The sequence below is a fragment of the Mus pahari genome, chromosome 3, assembly GCF_900095145.1.
Source record: "Mus pahari chromosome 3, PAHARI_EIJ_v1.1, whole genome shotgun sequence".
Taxonomy (NCBI): Eukaryota; Metazoa; Chordata; class Mammalia; order Rodentia; family Muridae; genus Mus; species Mus pahari.
Genome location: NC_034592.1, coordinates 51,787,121 through 51,806,226, shown reverse-complemented (window position 1 = coordinate 51,806,226; position 19,106 = coordinate 51,787,121). Strand labels below are relative to the sequence as shown.

Sequence of the window (19,106 nt, the reverse complement as noted above, 5' to 3'; positions counted from 1 at the left end):
CCTCCTCAGCTGCGTATTTCTGAAAGACATCTTGGCACCTGAATTCCTGTCCTTCATCTACATTGCTATGACGGATCAAGGACACCCCTCCATTCTTTCACCCATCTTTCTGTTGGGAAATGCTTAGGTGGCTTCCCATTTGTTTAGTTTGTAGTCATGCAGTCATGAGCATTCTTGTCTGCACACATATTCCCACCACATACTGGTCAGTAGCATCACTTGCTCTTAAGGGACAGTTGTGTTCAGCTGGAGCTAATTCCACACTGTTTAAAAAAAAAATAATCCTGGAGTCCTTTCAGGGTCTATAGGCACTAAAAAAATATCATATGGCTGCAAAGCACTTAAAAATTAGAGTCAGCCAAAATTAAAGATCTTACACATTGTTCTTGCAGACCTCAAGGATGCAGAAACCTGAGGATGGGGAGATGAATCCCAAGGAGTTAGCTGGAGGCTGTGGATTTCCTCTGCTCAGAACCCCTCTGATTTGTCCAGGATGCATTTACCAAGTGTGGTAGTTAACCTTGGTCGTATACTTTTCTGGATCTGGAATCAACTAAAAGGGTGAGAGTTTAGCTGAAGAGTTATACTATAGGGTACTGAGACCTTTCAAAGTTTGATTGAGTTGGTCTATGACTTGACTTTACAGGCGACAATGCACGGCCTGACAACTATATACCTTTGTAATCAAAATGGCAGACGGGCTTCTATGGACATTTCAGAAATTGTTGGCAATTCTGTCCTGATTCCAGATACTATCCACCTAATGATTTTTATGACCCTCAAATCAGCAATGCAGGTAGCAACTTTAAATATTAAGCATTTGAACACAACAGAATCCACGGGTTACTAAATTGGTACCTGCTGAAGAATGACAGTAGGAAAATATTGAAGTCTTTGTTCTCAATAATTAGGTTATTATACTTTTATAAGAGCAGAACACTTTGTATATACAGTCAAATCACTGCAGTTCATAGCACAGATTAGCCTCATGCCAAGGTTGAGGTGACTCAGGCAGTATTCCTTACCACCGTGGCATGATGGCATGGGCAGTGTACATGCTGTGTACACTGTTTCAGGATGCAAGGTCGGGAAGCACAACCAGAAACTCCTGGAGTCTGTTATATACTGGGCTTGAATTTGTATTTTGTCACAGTGTGTACTCATAAACCTGTTATGATTGACAGGCTTTTAACAAGCACCAATTGTCACCAATTATCCACAGGTGGGTCTGAGCCACCAAGCACGGTGAATTGTTATAGTGGATGGGGTAGCCGATCACTTAGATGTAAGACAGAACGATTTGAGAGGAAAACCTATGGACCCAGGTTACTGTGGCATAGAATGAGAGATCCAAGTAGGATTGTCTGAACGTGGGGAAGAGAAGAAGTTAGAGCATTCTAAGATGCCAGATATTGTGGCTCGCTGGGCTAATAACCACAGAGTGCTTGACCTCAGCTGTGCTGAAAAACAGTGGGGAATGGGTGGGTACTCGGGGTAGAAAGCATCTTCTGTCAGCCCAGACTAGAAAGAGTTCGCTCACATTTTACCTTCTTTCCCAAGGGCAGGAACACAAATCGAGAGGATGTGTTACTTGGTCGGCAGAGCTGAAAACACACTGGGTAAACAATGGTTGTAAGCATGGGCCGATGCCTTCATAAGGATGACACAGGTGATCGGGCCCATGGGTCAGTGTGGACAGGTGACATCTGCGAGTCGGGAAGGATTCTAGACGTCCGCAGACAGGCCTGGGAGTCTACTTCCGGAATAGCTCAGGACCATAGTCTATTTTCTCCATATGCATGTTTCCTGGAGCTTGCCGCTCTATGAGATAGGGAGGTACCTCAGGAAACCACACACTGGTTTAACATAAACTTGAAATTGTAAAGAAAAACCTTGGGTTACCCAGCTCATCTGGATCTAAACTCCCTTTGAAAACATCTCACAATTGTATATGCCCCAGAGGAGAGCCCTGGTCTCATGAATCACAGACTAAAGGACATAAGGAAATTGTTCCCAGAGACAAATGTTGATTGGCTTGAATACATCTCTTTTCTACCATCAGGCAAAATGGGGACTATAATTTAAAAATAAAGTAAACATTTCTTGAACACAGGTCTAAAACTATGATGTCCAATGTATTTTCCAGTGTTTATTATGAGTAAACTTCTTCTTGATAGACAACTATGGCCTAGCCTTGTCTTCAAGGCTGATATATTGTCCACATAGTTGCCTGTAAACATACGTGTGTTGCATCAATATGTACTGTCAAAGAAACATGCTTATTTTGACCACAAGATTTTTGGGGGGTGTATGGATGACAGAGGAACAGCTGAAATCCACCTCGAAGAAGGTAAACCAAGGCTGTCTGAAGCAGCTGGTTGGGAAATGATCTGCTCTGCAAGTGCTAGGACCTCCTTAAAATCCCCAGCCCTCTCCTAGGCAACATAGGACAGCTGGTCCCAAGGGTTCCAGAGCAGCGAGCCTTGACAGCATGGACCCAGGAGAGCTGGTGGGCTGACCACCTCAGTTACCACCCAGGCCCAGACCCTGTGCTTTGAATTGGCCCACTCCAGAATCTACCTTATCTATGAACAGCTGGAGCAGGACTGGGTGATCCTGCAGATCCAAGCTGCAGGATCTCCACCATATAGGGCAACCACAGGATATCTGAGAGGAGTCCCGGTGATTGATAGTGTAGCAGAAGCCAGAGGCCTCGAACCGGACCAATGACTCACTGCAGTGACACACCTCAGTTTATAAGGCGAGAGTTGTCTTTCTTTCTTTCTTTCTTTCTTTCTTTCTTTCTTTCTTTCTTTCTTTCTTTCTTTCTTTCTTTCTTTCTTTCTTNCTTCCTTCCTTCCTTCCTTCCTTCCTTCCTTCCTTCCTTCCTTCCTTCCTTTCTTTCTTTCTTTCTTTCTTTCTTTCTTTCTTTCTTTCTTTCTTTCTGGAGATGTTGCAGAGGCATAAGGCTGATACAAAGGGATGGGAGATGAGTAGGATTGGGGCTAATGATGTGAAATTCACAAAGAATCAATACAAAATTTTTTTTTTTTTTAAATCCTCACCGCTCAAGACCAGGCCTGCTACGGTGCTGATTTTACATTAACCCAGCAGTGGTACAGAGGCAGGGAGTTTGCTGGTTCAGTTTAATTCCAGGCTCAACGAGATAATTCTTCTCTAAATGTGAAAAGTAAAACCAAAAACAGCCATCAAGAGCCCCCTCAACTCACAAAAGTCATTTTCACTTTGACTGCGTGATTCTGTGTTTCAGTGTCTCAAGCATTTGCTCCCCTGATGTCTCAAAAGCTGAGCTGGAGGTAGATCACGGAAGAGCCCTGAGATCAACCCCCACGTGCGCTTCCCCTTCATGAACACATACACACCCCCTAAAGGAGCACATATATATGCCACACACACCTATAAATAAATAAATAAATAAATAAATAAATAAATAAATAAATAAATAAATAAATAAATAAAAGAGGTATTCAGTTCAGAGATTGTCTTCAAAACCAAAACAAAACAAAGAAATAAAAAATATGAAAAGTTTACATCTGCATATATGTTATACTATTTTCTAAGAAACCAGATTGTTCACCTTGTGTGTGTGTGTGTGGGGGGGTGTTGGAAACCTCATCTTGGAAGAGCAGACTTAGAGAAGATTTTATGAAAACATATGATTTCTAATCAAACAACTAGAAAATTAAAAAATAAATACATAAAGAGGCATGAAAGGTTAACTGTGCACACCCGTGTGGTAGCTAGGTTACTCCCCGCCTCCATCATCTCTCTGCTGTCACCGTGGGGCCTTTACATGATTCATAATGTTTCCATACAGGTTTACCTCCTGCCTTCGGAAGAGATGGGGAATAATAGGAGTGTTTTGTCGTTTGCGCAATGGCGTGTGTCTGCCAGTAGATGGCAGTAACACGTTGAGTGCTGCCAGCTTTTTCTTTCTTTCTTTTTTTTTTCCTTCCAGGGCCGTTTTCTGATATATGTTGGGTATCATAGAGTGAATCTCAGAACAGGAAGCGGAGGCATAAGCAGAAAGGATTCTGGAAAGGTCTCTTTGTTTTCATGTCCACAGAGAAAGCAAGAAAAAAAAAAAATTGAATGTAATTTGCAAATCCCTGTGGCCCAAATCTGAAGAACTACAGGGGGTGGCACCGTCCATTCTAACCATCTTGGATGCTGTCCTTTGTTGAGCTGTGATTCCTAAGGCTCTCCATCAGGTAAGCTGACAAAACATTTCATTATTTGCACCGTAGAATCTAGCCACCAGGTCATCTTCTCATTTTAAAATCCTCTCCGTGCTGCCATTTTTAAAAGCCTAATGTTTAGATGTAAATTCTAAGAACTAAAGGCATCATTTGATTTGTAAACTGCTTACTAGTCTTTCAAAGGAAACAGCCTCTGTCTGGAAATGGTGACTTACAATACAGACTAGGAATTAAGGAGTGTGTGTCTGTGAAACAAGATGTTTGGGGTTCATTGTATGGAAAGAACATCTGTGTTGTTAGACTTAATGTCAACCTACTAGAATTCAGGATGACACCACCTATTCGGCATCTTTAAATCATTAAATGCTCAGTGAAATTGGAACTACCTTTCCTGTGTTTTTTTTTTTTTTTAATTCAATTTAATTTTATTTATTTAGACGCTCTGGAGAGGCCCTATACAGACAGTGATATCAATGTATAAAGATGTTTGGCTATTTAGACATTCTCATTTTTTTTTTTTTTTTTTTAGAAATACATTTGATTTGTTAAAAATGAAATGATCCAAGAATTCCTATATGTTCCATAAGCCCCTGTTTTGTTACCTTTTAATACCAGAAGCTTGAGAACTGGGTAGCTTTCTTTCCTTCCTGGAACAGTTCATGGTTGGTTTTTATTATCAGTACTATTACTACCTATCACCAGGAAAACTCACTTGAGACCAAATGAGAATAATTTACATTGTGTAGAGTCTGTGCCTGTCACTAAAATGTTTTACACCACACTCCTAATGTTCCATTCAGTGATCACACTGCTACATTAACAGAAAACCTACAGGCAGTTGTGGAAAGACAAGTTTTTAAGATTACAAAGCTCTCTCTCTCTCTCTCTCTCTCTCTCTCTCTCTCTCTCTCTCTCTCTGTGTGTGTGTGTGTGTGTGTGTGTGTGTGCAATAGGTAGTGTAATGTCTTCTGTGGAGGACAAAGATGAAGGCATTCGTGTTTGTGAGGAGACTCTGCAGGGAAATATTATATCTAATCTATTCTGAGCAGTGTGTCCTGTAATAAATACAGACCTGTGATTTCAACCCAGGCTTTGGTCGGTAATAAACAAAGGGTCTTAAAACAAACAAACAAACAAACAAACAAACCAACCTTGGGGTACCTGAAGTATATTTTCTCATCATGTAGGGAACCAACCTAGCAACCTCACTCAGTAAATTACATCAGGCGGCAATACTCTCCCCCTTAAAACATTTCAAAACAGCGTCTGCCTCAGCAGAAAGCCCTTGTCTCGCATATTTCAGAAGAACTCCGACTGACTACAGGATGTAAAGAAAAATGTTTCCTTGGAAAGGGTTTTCAGAAATAAATGCTAATTGGCTCAGATGTATTGTACAGTCCATGCCACGCCTGCAAGGTGATTGGAAGTGAGTAACTTTGTTCTTTGTAAATGCTAGAGCTGGTTGATTGGACTGTAGTTTGCATTTATGAATGGATGTTTATATTTGGACCCTGAATGCTACCTGTTTGGTTTTGTTTTTAAAGTTGCTGTGCCTCCTTAGCTATTCGCCTGGCTTGGGTGCTCATGTCTCCTGGCGGCTTGTCTTGCTTAGTTCTTCTTCTACACATATGGTCGTAGTGGGAAAAGCAGATGTGCACACACAACTCCACACCTTGAAAGACATGCCCTTTGAAGTCGTCAGAAATGAAATGTTCCCATTAAAAGTCATCTAAAGCGAATGAGAGTATTTCACTCTTTACAAAAAATGCGGCGGAGATTCATTTGTAAGAGCCAGACACACGTTACTCTTTTTTTTTTTTCTCGTGTAGAGCTCAGCTCTGAGCTGGAAATGGGGACATGGTTCAGATTCTGCCACGTGTGAGCTCTGTAGGCTCCAAAAGGACAGCAGCTACCACAGAAGTGCATTCTCCTTCCTGGTAGTAGTTGAGAAGTCAAGTCAAAGCCAGATTCTAATTCCTTCCACTTCTTGTTATTGATTTCTAAGCTCAGCTCTATGAGGGCCATCCCTGGATCTCCTAACTCAAGTTTGACAATGAGTGTTTCTCTGGGTAGGAGGCTAGAGAAGTGGAGGCAATTTGGCAGTCTTTGGCCAGTTCCTTCTTTAGTAGAAACAGCAAGCCGCGGATGGAAAACTGGGGATGAGCTTAGCACCTTCACTGTTTTCTAACAAATAATGAAAGTTCTGTAGCCTCTAGCACGCTGTCCATAAAACGATGATGTGCCTACTTAGAAAACTGTGGAAATGAAATACTTTCTGTTCAGGGCTTAGTGACTGTCGCCTTCCTCTCTCATCTGCCACCCCAGCACCCAAGAAAAGAACAGGTATCTTTGCTATTATTAGTGCCAGTGATGAAGTACCTCCTGCCACACCAGGAAAGGGTGGAGAGGGAGAAAGCCCAGAAGGGATTTGAACTGTGGTTAAATGTTATCTTGGAAGAGGGCTTTGGCAGAACATCAGCAAGACCAATGTGTGTTACCCATGACAATGTCAGTGGAGACATTGCAGGCCCTTTCTGGAGAGTTGGTGGAACTTCTAGAAGGTTCTTCCTGTCCACTGGTGTTATTACGGACTGCATTGTGCTTGTTTGTATGTTTCATCGTTTCCTTTTAGCAAAATCAAAGCCAAGAGCATAATCATCACTTCATCTTACCTTAAGAGGGCTTGCGTTTCAGACAAAAGGCCTCTGGGAGGATTCACAGAGGCAAATCTATGTTTTGTGAGGGATCACTATTTTTTTTGTAAGTTACATCTTTTTTTTTTTTAAAGATTTATTTATTTATTATATGTAAGTACACTGTAGCTGTCTTCAGACACACCCAAAGAGGGGGTCCGATCATGTTACAGATGGTTGTGAGCCACCATGTGGTTGCTGGGATTTGAACTCTGGACCTTTGGAAGAGCAGTTGGGTGCTCTTACCCACTGAGCCATCTCACCAGCCCCACTTTTTTTTTTTTTTTTTTTTTTTTTTTTTTTGAGTAACTTCTATAATACTATGATAATCAGATCACAGCACCTAAACCTAAGAAATGTCTTAGCTCGGACTGAGTCCCAAACTCTCTGGGCCTAAATCCTGTTAAGGTCACAGTTAAATGTGGGAAGGCAAAATGTGCCTGATGAAATTGTTGACATGCTACGAAGGTCCCTGCTTCTCCCTAAAGACTCTCTAAGTGCAGCTTGGTGCTTCTGACAGCTGTGTGCTACCGGGATCTCTGCGAGCTAGAGCCTGGATGACCTTTCAGCACCCCAGGCCTCCTAATCCCTTCCTTCAACCACCCTGGGCCTCTTTAAACTGACTCCAGTAACAGGGCTGTCAGCTCCATCTTCATGGCCACCAGGATGACTTAATGGACTCAGGATAGCATAGAGAAGGCGGCTGAGAGCAGAAAAGGCTGAGCAACTGGAGGGTAACATGTCTCAGCAGGACAGGCTCTGAGCCTGGAATCTGTTGCCAGTCATTTCTCTTGGCTCTAGCTTCCTCCAAGTTCCTGTGAGTCGTTAATTGCAGGGTGAAGTTTATCAGAAACCATCTGTAAGTGCAAGTAAGTAATGATGTCTTTTTTTTTTCCAACAACGAATGAGCATAGAATGAGATGGTGACATTTCTTGCCTTCAGTGGCTACACACATCCCTATTTCTTGTTAGCCTTCCTGCTCTGAAACTTGGTGAACTTACTTTGTGGCAATGTCTCGCTTGTCATTGAAAATATATTATTCATTTCTGTACTTATATAATTGGATGTTTTATTCATCTTACAGAACTAGGAGGATCAGTTGCTCACCTGCTCTTAAAATATAATTAAGATCAGAAACAATTAATTTAGGAACTTTTAGGTTCTGTGGTGGTAACTTCAATTCGATTGGTTTTTACCTTCATTTGAGTATTGCCCCATGAACAATTTTCACATCCAACTGCTATGCAACGCAGAATCCGAATTCCTATATTTTTGATGTTCAGAAATTTTGGAAAGGACAAGAGTCAGACCTGCTGCTATTACATCTTGCACCTCTATTTCATCTGGAGGCAACTTTCATCACTCAGCTTTACCTGACATATGTTTTGCTTTGGGGGTAAAGTTAGCACATTCTTTGGTTGCCCTTTACTGTGATGTAACAAATGGTAGCCACCAAATTCAGGGCAAAATAATACTGGTTTTTACTCTCTTAACTGTGGGATGATGATGATGACAAAAGTTCTCTTACTGGCAAAGCAAAGAAACGATTTGTCCTATAAACTACCACATCCACTATGGCTCTCTAGGTCCCTGAAGTTTGAATTTTTATCTGAATATATAATTAGCTTCAGTATAGTTTTCCACATTTAACTTAGACATTTAATGTAATTTTACCTATTCAACTGGGCATGTTAAGTTTCAATGTGACAACTATTGATACATTGCTTTCTTAGGTTCCCATGTCTGTTATTTAAAATGCTGGATTTGAAATGGTAGAAACATATAGAGGGAAAACTTTGTCTAAAATATATGAATGAAAAACAGTTACAAGGAAAATATTCAAATGAGTACAGAGAAACATGGAAGCCATCTATATGGGCTTTTTCAAGGATTTCCAAAGTTCAAAAATTCCTTTAAATGTCTCTGCGATTTCTGTAATAATTAAATTAGAGTTTCATCCTTTCTGAGATTACATACAGGAAGCCCTCCATGTGATCACGCGCCATGCGGGAGCAATGTAGGAGAAATGATGGTCCCTACATTATTAAAGAGTGATTTAATATTGTTTTAGTCAGTGGGTGACTTCAAAGATGAAAAGTCACTCTTTAAATAACTTTGGCCATTTTCTGCCAAGAAGTTCTCTTTGGGAAATTTTAATCTCCCAGTAGTCAGAATACACTTTATTCTTGAGTTGAGCAGAACATTTTGTACTTCTGCTTTCCCAGGAGTTGGAGTGATTAATTAAATCACAATTCTTATTACTTACAGCATTGTGACTGACATGATCTTGCAAAAGGCTTAACAGGATACAGGTTGCAGGCTTAAGCCACGGTTTGGTTTGAGATCTAGTCACTTGTTTGTTAGTCTGTCTGCCTTCCACACGTCTTTGTGAGACATTGCTTTTATGACGTTTCCTCTTGATAACTTAAGATGCTCTAGAGTATCCTAGGAGTCTTCTTTTGATTGGAACTATGGTGGGAATGGCCTTAAAAAGGGAAGCCAAAGGGAAGGAACCCATGGAACTATGGTAGGAATAGCCTTAAAAAGTGAAGCCAAAGGAAAGGAACCCAAACTTCTGTGCAGACAATGCAAGTTTGAGGAATGCGTGAGGCTTTTCATTCGGAGACTAAGGAGCCAGGAACTTCATTCCAAGCCATTCTAAAACAAGAGAGCACCATGTCCTCGCTAGGAGACTGGAGGATAGAGTGATTTCTCAGAAAAGCTAAAAGTTCCAGAGTTTTGATAGAATTCCTCACTATTCTCTCTGTCTCCTTTCCCCCCTCCTCCTCTTCCTTCTCTTCCTCCCCCTTCCTTCTCTCCCTTCTCCTCTCCCCTTCTTCCCTTCCTCCCTCCCTCCCTTCCTTTCTTTCTTTTTAGTTTTGGTTTTTCTAGATAGGGATTTTCTGTGTATCCCTCTATGTCCTGAAACTCACTCAGTAGACCAGGTCAGTCTTGAACTTAAAAAGATCTACCTGCCTCTATTCCTCTTTTAATATCTGGTGTCAACTTCAATTTACTTATAATAAGAGACCCATTTGGTAGGAAGAATCTGGTCACTGTATTCCCTGTCCCTTTTCCCAATCTAACCAGTGTAACTGCCAGGGACAAAACAAACCCGGTAGAGAAGAAACAATTTGATCATACGTGGAAGCACTACCACATTGGTACCCAGGTTTCTGATGGGCAGCTACAACCTCAGCCTACTGCTCACTACTGTTCCATGGATTTGTGCTTCTCTTACTAATACGTACACCGCCATAGCACTTCAATATGACTCATGGCCACCACCGTGCCCTTTGGTTGTGTTAATGGCTCCTTTGCAGTTGACATCTTGCTCCTGGTACGTTAGTTGGTGTTTTGTAATGAACCCATTTCTACTTTGTGCTAAAGCTATTGAGATGTGTCTCTTACAGCTTTACACACAGAGAATGCACAGACCTTTTTTTTTTCAGCTGTGAATTTTACAATGATGCTAATAATTTCTTTACATGTCCTGAACCTTATATATTCTCAAAGTCCTAAAAGTATCTTTAACATGTTAGTCATTATTAGTTAATCTGTCAGTAACTATTTAGTAAAGATAAATCCCTCATGTGTGTATGTGTGTGTGCATGTGTGTGTATGTTTGTATGTATGTGTATATGTGTGTGCATGTGCATGTGAGTGTGTCTATTACTGTAGCTTGAATCTATTGCCTCCCGCAAGCTAGGCATATGTGTTACCACCTAGCTCCAGGCCAGCCCAGGATGTCCTTCTATCCTTCTGTATCTTCAGCTTCCAGTAGTTGCCCTAGGTTCTGCCATCAATCTTTACATATTTGTACGAGAATTGATATAAAGCGTATCAGCATTGCAGGAAAATGCAAAAGTAGAATTCATAATCATCGTGCATATTACGCAGCCCATGTAATATTGAATTGCAGTGCACATATTTGGAATGAGAGCCTAGCCAGGAAATGGAAAATCAGAAAGAAATAAAGCATGGATTTGTGAAGCCTTATCAGTTGAAATGCCAACAACAACAACAACACAACAACAATGATGAGTACCTGAAAGGAAAAAGACACAGAAACCTGCTAGGGGCCAGGGGCTCGCTCATCCTGGCCCACACTTTGACTGAACCTGACTGACCGCTACAGTAGTAGCCTGACAAACACAGAAGTGGATGCTCACAGTCAGCTATTGGATGGAACACAAGGTCCCCAATGGAGGGAGCTAGAGAAAGTACCCAAGGAGCTGAAGGGGTCTGCAACCCTATAGGTAGAACAACAATATGAACTAACCAGTACCCCCTGAGCTCGAGTCTCTAGCTGCATATGTAGCAGAAGATGGCCTAGTCGACCATCATTGGGAAGAGAGACCCCTTGGTCTTGCAAACTTTATATGACCCAGCACAGGGGAAGGCCAGGGCCAAGTAGTGGGAGTCGGTGGGTAGGGGAGCAGGGGCGGAGGAAGGGTATAGGGAACTTTCAGGATAGCATTTGAAATGTAAATAAAGAAAGTATCTAATAATAAAAAAAAGCCCTGTGAACATAGTTAAAATATGCAGCCAGATTTTACCATCATTTAACCTAAAGCAGGCAGAGAAAATTAAGCAAAACTAAGAAACTAGGGCTTGAGAGACGTTAAAGAGTGCTACAAGCCATGACTTTCAAAACCATTTTTAGATGCTAGTGACTTGGTGTGTGTTACATAAAGGTATTAGAGATAAATAAGAAAACCAGCAAACAATGCACTTACATCCATTTCTATAGAGGAAACAATGGGAATAAATGAGCTGATATTGATTCCAGATAGGCAACTTCTTATCCTTACCTGATAGTTGCCCTCACCTAAGTGGTGCCTATTGAATACTTTGTGAGGTAACCACCTAAACAGTTGTACTCACTGGGTAGTAAATGTCAGTAAAGCCTCAACTCACTTGGCCACAGATTCCACAGCCTCGTTATTCTGTTCTTTATGAAACACTGTCTTAAGAATGAAGTCTTAAATAATCAAAAAGGAGTGTGTTTATTGACCGCGTTTTGAAAATCCATCCAGCTCAAAATGAGATATTTTGATTTCCAATATTTTGAGACTGTGACTCTTGGAAGGTTTAGAAGGAAGTCATGTTCTGTAGAACGACAACAGACCCAAAGCCAAAACTCTTTGTTAAATGTATTTTCAAAGAGTGGTGTTTCCGAGAAGGAAGTGTGTTAACCTAATCTCTAAGTAGGTTAATAATTAAATGCATTTTTTAAAAGGCATTCCATTCTTCAGGTGAGTCAGCTTTTTAGCTCCTTAAAGAGACACTTCTCCGTTAACACCTTAGGTGCTTTTCTGTGTCGGTTTGTCACAGTCTTCTCTGGGGTAAAGATCACTCACTCTCTGCCCTTTAGAGCAGTTTATATCCTGGCCCTTTCCCTACGAGATCCTCACCATTCAATACTACTACTCAACTAGGCTACATGTCCAGCTTCTAACATTCTGTTGATCAAGTCAGTAAGGTGTTCAGTATATAAAGAAGGTCTGCTAAGTCTTAGGTTGAGAACATCTATATTTTGAAGCAGGTAGTTGGTGCTTTTAGGAGAGGTACAAAGACTGTATTACCATGTTCAAAGTCAGATTTATGAAGGTCTGTGAGCCAGTACTTGGTTCATACACTCGGACTAATTGCTTATTTTAAAAGATGCATCTTTCTAATATACACAAAACAGTTGGATTATCCACAGTGGAAATGCGAATAGTAAGTCAGCAAAACATTAATAATGATGAAACATCAGAGAAGGGCTCCCTTAAAGTATATAGTGTAGAAAATAAATTTATTGTTGATTTATCCATTCTCCTCTACCAACATGGCCACAGTTACAAGAATGAATTTGATTTGGGTGGAGGGAAGCATTTCAACTTTCTATTCAATATCTTTTGTACATTTTATGAAGGAAAGGGTACTATTCAGAAGTCAATGGAAAGTGGCAGAACATATGTAAATCATGATGTAGATATTTATGCAAATTAACATAGAAAAATCAGGATATGTCACCAGAATAACTAGGGCTACTTCTTGTGTGCCTATAAGATACAATTTTACTTTATACCTCAACGTTGTAACATTGTAATATGTATTTCTTTATATGTACATTAATGGTGCTGGTGTCAGACAATATGAGATCAAGCTAATAAGAAAGAGAAAAAAATATTTTTTAATAGTCAGCACCACACAACTATCTGGGAAGTTTTATGCGTGAACAAATCACTGCTAACTGTTTTCCTCAATTTCTTCTGATTAAAAACCCTGAACACTAAATATTTAAGTCACAGGAAGGGGCACTTGATGTGGGAACTTTCTGTACTTTCCCATCAATTTTCTACAAACCTGAAATAGCTCCAAGAAAGAACCTATGAATTTTTAAAATGTGGAATAGGGGTGGTCACTTGAAGAACAAGTGACTAGACAGTCCCATTCAGAATTGGAATTCTGAATCACCCACATTCTCAACGAGATACCAGGTGCACATAAAATCTCTCCCTTCCCTTCTGCCCTTTGGAGGTTTCCCCTTATGCATTCTGCCTGCTCCGGTCTGCTTCTTACTAACTGGATTCTTTGTCTTCACAAGAATGAGGATGGAGAGACCATGCTAATATCCCTGGTTCTCCTGAGAACGTTGCCACTGTAATTCCTATCTAAGACAAAAATGTCACTTACCTATGGTATAATGGCTCTTCCTGGTCTGCAAAAGCCTTGCTCAGTGAGCAGCACCCCGCCTGTCTTCCCATGCAGAGTCCTTCCTGTCTGGCTTTCCCACTGCAGTTCATGGCATCATCCACACCTAAATCAGGCCAGGGCACACAGTCTCTTTGCTCTATTTTAGTGCCACTGCTCCCGGCTCGGTGGGAAGAAAAAAAAAAGTGCAGACACTCTTGGTCCTGAATTCAGATCCTTGAAAAGATATGCCATTTTTTACATTTTCTTTACTATAAAAGCTACCCTCTAAGGAGCTTTAACCAAGTAATTATTAATACCTCATTTTAAAAGTGGACAACATTTTAAAGAAAAAACAAAGCTACCATTTGCATGGAGATCCTCAGAAAAGAATTTGATGAGATGATTTCATGTACCTCATTGAATATCCATAGTGAGACACTCAATGACTAGATCTAGGAAGGGTTCACACCTGTATTCCCAAAAGGCTTTCATAGTATCTATTCACCAACAAGCAGATTTAAGTGGAGATAAAGGGGACCTTTGCAAGTGCTCAGTTCACTAAAATCTTCCCCAAATCAGCACACACCCTACTAGGTGTAACCCTCTTGTCTCTGGGAAGTTGTTTAAAGCAGGGTTCAATGGACTTTGTTGAGAACACCAAGTACTGTTAAGCCCTCCAATCCTACATTAAGAAGAGATGAACATTTGGAGCGTACCATGTAGCTAAAGTTGTAATATCTGCCTTGTGAAAAACACACCCAGAAATGGGAGCCTCTCCTAGCTCTCTTCATGACCTCTACTCTCCCAATCAGCGCCCATACTCAAACCACCTGTGAACATCTTGTTCCCTCAGGACAGGTGTAGCTGTCTCTTTCACCTGTCTCCATGGGATGGTGTGGTAAAATTGACCTCACTAGGCACCGAGTAGGCACAGACCTAGACTTTCCCAGATTAAAAAAAAAAAAAAAAATCCAATTTTTTTTCTCTCTTTTTTCTTCCTCCTCTCTGGGTATAGACACTAAATACGTGTAATCTTGGGTGTTCACTGTATACCTTAGCAAGGGAGAGCAGAGAATAGTCTAATAGTCTAGAACACAGGTTGCTTGAATTATATAACCTATATATGTTCCATACCTTGTGTTTCTCTCCCTACCTCTCATCCCAGTCTGCCCCCTGTCTCTATTTCTCTGTCTCTGTCTCTGTCTCTGTCTCTGTCTGTCTCTCTCTCTCTCTCTCTCTCATTGATCACTATTTTCAATCTTGTTTCTGAAAGGCAGGAGTCAGTGGCACATACTCTATGATGTTGCTCTGTCTGCATGTACCACCACTAGGTGACCTGGGCCTATGGTGTGAGAACCATCTCCTCTCAGGACATTCTTGTCAGAGAAGGCCTCACCATGTGCTTGGCTTTGGGCTGATGAAGAATCACACCGCACACAACTCAGAACTTCTCAAATCATCCTGTCCCTCATCAGGGTTTGCCCTTGCACAGGTCTGAAGGAAGTGATCAGTGCTTCCCTGATTGGGAGAAGATCAACCTCCAGCTTCTCTGTTTTAAACTTCAAGTGGAAGGAATGGCTGAATCCCTGTAGGGAAGCCAACATCGCCATCTTGAAGTGATACAGGCAAGTTGTACCTCAAGATCCCAGATCTAAAGTTTCCTCAGGTTGCCAAGCAGAAAAGGCAATCGGCTCTCAGAGCCCCGTTGTGAAAACAGTGTGCTGTCATTTCGATTCAGTCAGTAAACAGTCTGGGTTTGCCTGGAAAGAAACTGCCTAAAGCACACAGTACCAGCAAGCAGTAGCAGAAACACTGCTGAGGGCAACTCACAGGGCCGTCAATATGGCTGTTGTGGCAGTGGGTGTAGGGATCAAGGACTAGCCATTTGTCTGTGTTCTTTGCATTCTATTCACAGCATTGAATTTATTTCAAAACAGAAAGCTCCCCATAATTCCGTTATACTCAGATGGAAACATAGGGTTTGCTCCAGTACACACACACCAAGAGTGTTCACTTCTGGTAAAGCCAGTTTGTTCACTGGAGTATTTCTTCATGCAAAAAATCCCGTGCCCTAAGGACAACAATCTGGAAAGGAAATAGAAAATTGTCAATCCAGAGACAAAGACCCTCTCTTTGAGGACTTCTCAGAACATGGAATAGCCCTTCGGGAAGTAATGCATTTTCAAGAGCACTTAGCCCGTTCCAGGTACTGTTTCTGGAACATGGGATGGAGGGTTGCTTGCAGGAGGGTGATGGAGTAAGGAAATCTTCTTTACAAGGCAGCCACTAACCCATGGTAGTATAACAAGGACCATACGTGTGCCTTTAAATGTTCTAGATGCTAACACTGAAATTGAAAATGGAAGAAAAGTCAAAATAATTTGTATGGATGATATGTTTTACTAAAGATTGCATACCCAATATATTAATATTATTTTAAAATTTGGCACCACAATTTCAGTGCTGAGTCCTTATGTGTGGTTGGTGGATTTATATTAGACAGACATTTTCAGAATTCAAACTAGGCAATGATGTTCAGCAGGCATTTACTCACTGAACAGTTTTCTAGTTATTACAAGTAGTCGGAATCCTTTTAGCCTCAGAGAATGTGCTAGTAGACAAAGAGGCAGAAACGTACCTTTGCAAGGAAACAGAAGGGAGAGTTTTAATTACTGTATGAATTCAAACGCAATGTGAGCGTACTTTGAGAGGCCAGAAGAAAGCAAAGGTGACTTCTGATACAGAATTGCTGTGCACTGTGCCTTGGAACCCCAAAATATGACTTAAACCAAGCAGAATGAGCATATTTGAACCCCACGCCAGAATCCAGGAGCTTTGTAGCAAATGGAAAGTGAAATCACTTTTGCTGGTGAAGTAGATGGGTTAAATGTTTACAGAGAATTGGTTATTTTTCCCAACAAAAGGCCATTGGCCTTTGTGGCCTGTGGCTAGTTACAGCCCCACCTTGCTCAAGATTGTTTGCATACCTTAAATATGAGGGCACTAGTCACCTTTATCTTGTATGGTTGCTTTGAGCTCATCAGTGCCTGGTATACAGTAAGTGCTTAAGCAGTGTTCTCTCTCCAAGACATTGTTTCTCTAAGGCATTTTGGAGTGAGATACTTCGAGTGAAGCATTCTGTCCTCAGGTTGCTTTATTGTGAAGAGAATCCAGTCCACAGCAGAGTTATAGATTTATCTTTGGGGTACACGGTATTATAACACATGTTTGATCTGGACTGAATGGGACTACATAATGAGAACATACTGTACCTACAGGGAATGTGGCTTTGTTAGTGCCATGAATCCTCTTCCTGTTTTTTCACCCTACTGGATGGACAAACTACCTTATTTACTTAGCCGACTCTACATCACTGCACACTTCCGTTTTTCGGGTGGCGGTGTTATAAAATTCTCTGCATGCATAGGAAACATGACTTTGAAAATTGTGGTGTGAATTTCCTATTACTAACTCTAAAATGCAAAGCCATGAAATATTTGGTGGGGGAAAAATAATCCTTAAATGTTGAGTGATCCAAATAAAATTCATTGAGCACTTAGCAAGTGTTCTGCCCTGTTCCAGGAACATGGGATGGATGGTAAACAGAATAATCCCCACAAGAGGGCAAATAGTATGGCATAGACCAGCTTCTGCAGGGCATGCGTGCTTCCCTGAGAGGCAGCAAATGACTAATCAACATTACAAGTAAGATCTGCAGCACAGGCTAAGGGGACCTGTCCTTTGGAGACAGTTAAGTAGGGCTGGGAATTGAGAAGGTAAGCAGGTCTCTTTTACTGAGGCAAATTTGGTCAGTATTTGAAGGTGTGTCCTGAGTTTTCCAGATTCCCAAAGGAGAAGCAATTCAGGAAAAGGCAGTCTATATGCTCCTAGACATAAAGGGGAGCCAGAAGCTAGTTTGCAGGCAACATGAGGCAGGCAACTCATCCCCCCCCCCCCACTGCAGCTGCTGCAGGAATCTGCAAAATGACATGATTGAATTTCTCTTTTCCCAAGATCACTCTGGCTGGTGGGATTAAAATAGGCTGTGTGGCAATCAGGCTGGAGGCAGGGAGAAAACATTGGTGGCTTCTGTGAAGCGCTACCATCAATCACTTCAAGGCTCCAGGTTCAGAGGAATCACACTGCATGACATTAAGTGGATAAATGAGACAGAGGAAGCTATGCTTGTCCTTTCTGAGAAGTCGTGAAAGTGGGACTCATATTACATACATGCACAGGATGGTGTGTGTATGTGTGTGTGTGTGTTTCTAATGTTAAACAATAAAAACAAAATATTGACGACTGTGTTGGTGCATGCTTGTAACTCCAATACTTGGGAAGATGAGGCAGGAGGATCAAGTGTTCAAGGTCAGCCTCAGCTATGCAAGAAACCAGCCTGGGCTGTATGCGATCCTGTTTTTTTTTTTTTTTTTTTTTTTTAATTTTTCTGTTTTTTTTTTTTTTTTTTTTTCAACACAACAAATGAGTAGCTCAGCCCACATTTGGCTTTCTTTCTGTGCAGTTTAATTATAATAACATAGTGGGGGTCCTTATTACTCTCTTCTCTCTGCTCCCCTCACCACAGTTCCCTCATCTTTTGCTTTGTCTCCTTCTTTATACAGATGCTATGAACTAGGCACGGCCATGGGACTTGTGGCTTCTGACCACGAGTGCCAGCCCCAGTCCTGTGCAAGTGAGAACTGCAGATCAGACCTCACCCAGCCCTGCGGTGGCCGCCGCTTTGGGGAGGGGCTGGGCAAGCCTAGATTTAACAATAAGGCCCCCCCGGATGATTCTGATGCTGTGTTTCAAGAGCCCTGCTATAAACTAAACGAGAGGAACTAGATGGCTTGAAAGATGCTTTCCGATCTGGAATTGTTTCATTGATTAGTTCAATAGTCAATATTTATTTTTTGGTATAAAATTAAGGGTAGTTCTATAGGAAAAAAAATAGTTTATTCACAAGAAGTGTCGATTCATGGTTAAGACTGAGAAAACTTTGTTTGTTTTTTTTGTTTTTGCTTTTCAAGACACAGTTTCTCTGTGTAGCCCTGGCAGTCCTGAAACTCACTCTGGAGACCAGGTTGGCCTTACTCAAGAGCCCTGCCTGCTTCAGCCTCCTGAGTGCTGGGTTTAAAGATGTGCACCACCCCTGCCCAGCAAGAGTAAATGAAACTTTTAAAGGAATTACTTAAACCAATTTGATTTTTAATTACTATGTCTTGCTTCTTTCATTAGTGGTGGGAATGATACTTTGTTGTTAATGTTATTGTTTTGATGGAGGTTTTGGTTTTATCCTGGATCATGTACAATATAAAGTTCAAGTTGGGGAAAATATTTTAAATATGTACATGATGTACCTCAGTTAGGACTCATGGGTTAATTAGCTGTTTTTTTTTTGTTTTTGTTTTTGTTTGGTTTTTTTTTGAATGTACATTTAGTTGTGAGTCTCTTGTGTCCGATGTGTAGAGCAATCCATGGGATTTTATCTAACTCAAATTTTTATTG

General features: G+C 41.1%; 1 protein-coding gene across 5 annotated transcripts in view; it reads left to right on the top strand.

The window, feature by feature from the left end:
- The first annotated feature begins 3,968 nt into the window (after nucleotides 1-3,968).
- The window catches only part of Scn3a (sodium voltage-gated channel alpha subunit 3), a 106,739-nt gene continuing 91,601 nt past the window's right edge, over nucleotides 3,969-19,106 (top strand). For 4 of the 5 annotated variants that reach the window (XM_021192861.1, XM_029536045.1, XM_029536044.1 and 1 more), the window contains exon 1: nucleotides 4,003-4,232. The gene's annotated coding sequence lies outside the window, so the exon portion shown is untranslated. Of the gene's footprint in view, nucleotides 4,233-19,106 lie in introns of all 5 variants that reach the window. The other variant, XM_029536043.1, reaches the window with a different exon arrangement.